The sequence below is a fragment of the Sinocyclocheilus rhinocerous genome, unplaced genomic scaffold (assembly GCF_001515625.1).
Source record: "Sinocyclocheilus rhinocerous isolate Xijiao unplaced genomic scaffold, SAMN03320098_v1.1 scaffold2798, whole genome shotgun sequence".
NCBI lineage: Eukaryota > Metazoa > Chordata > Actinopteri > Cypriniformes > Cyprinidae > Sinocyclocheilus > Sinocyclocheilus rhinocerous.
This window is the reverse complement of record NW_015638096.1, coordinates 129994-131634: the sequence shown is the minus strand read 5'-3', so window position 1 is coordinate 131634 and position 1641 is coordinate 129994.

The window sequence follows — 1641 nt, the reverse complement described above, 5'->3', positions numbered from 1 at the left end:
AATTTGCTAAAGCAAATTTCCATTTTTAAAACTGGATTCCGCAATTCTGTCCGCACTTTCCGTATCACAGAAATCATAGTGTGCTATAAAATAACAAACTTAACAAATGAATTAGATTTGAATTATACAAATTAGGTTTCATTCACCCATTTATTCACTCTCATTCAGTCTGGACTGGACGACCTTTTCATTTTAAAATGCCCAGCAATTTTTGTCTCTCACACTTTTCCTGCTGACTGTCACCTTCCTAGTGACAGACGGTGTGTGATTTATTCACCTGCTGTTTTTGAGTTTCTTAAAGGAAAATTGTCATAAAAAATGTATCCGACTATATCCTTCTGCAGTCATATGACAGCTTTGTGTGAGGAAAAGACGGAAATTTCATTGTTCCACTTCACAAAACTTGACGCACATATACAAGGAACTACATCCAAGTCAACTAGGGGAGGGTGTTATACCGAATAGAAACGAAAAATATACACATTTGTTTGCCTGCATAAATAAAAGTCCCATCAATGTCTATGCAAGTACACGGAAACGAGGCTCCACGAAAAAGCAATCTGTTCCAAAGTGTCTCATTCATATTAATGTTCAATATAAAGAATCACACCCCTGCCAGGTGATTCAGATGAGGGTCTGAAACAGCTGAACACTAGCGTGTGTTTTTCTTTTCTCTCTGTGTGTGTGTGTGTACAGTCTGAAAGCCAAATGAATTTTTAATGCATCGGTCAGATCCACATCCTTTTCCTTCAACAGGAAGCAGAGATCAACTTATTTCATTTCTACTGCCTGTAAAGTTCATTTCCTCTTATTAAATGTGTGTATATATAATTTTTATATTATGGATTAAGATGATATGGATATAATATATAAAAATTTTAAATATGTACAAATATACAATTATTTTATATGATATTATATTATTTTTATTACAATGTATAAAATATAACTATGTAATGTAACTAATTTAGTTTATGCCTTACTTTTTTTTTTTATATAATTTATAAATTATGCATTAAGATGCTATGAAAAACCAGAATCACTGAGTTGGTAAAAGGATCACCCCTTGACAAGTCAAGACTTTCAGATGTGATCAGCTGTGGTCATTTTGATCAGCTCAGCATGAAAAAAGCTTTTCTGGAGAATTTCAGTCCAGGGTAGTGCAACTGAAGCAAACAATCAACAATGGGTGCCAAGGCACTGTCAAAAGATCTCTGGGATAAAGCTGTGGACAGACACAAGTCAGGAGATGGATACAAAAACATTTCAAAGGCTTTATCAATGTCTAGAAGCACAGTGGAGTCTATCATTAAGAAGTGGAAGGTATTTGGTACAACACAGAGCCTCCCTGGATCAGGATATCGCTCCAAACTGATGAAAGAGCCAGGAGGAAACTGGTCAGAGAGGCTACCAAGAGGCCTACAGCATCACTGAAGCAGCTGCAGGAATTTATGACAAAGAGTGGTCATTGTGTGCATGTGACAACAATATCACAAATTCTCCACAAATCTGGCTTGTATGGGAGGACTTCAAGAAAAAATGGTCAGTCACGACTGAGCTTTGCCAAAACACACCTTAAGATTCTAAGGCAGATGAGACTAAAATTGAATTATTTGGCCTTAACACCAAACGATATGTCTG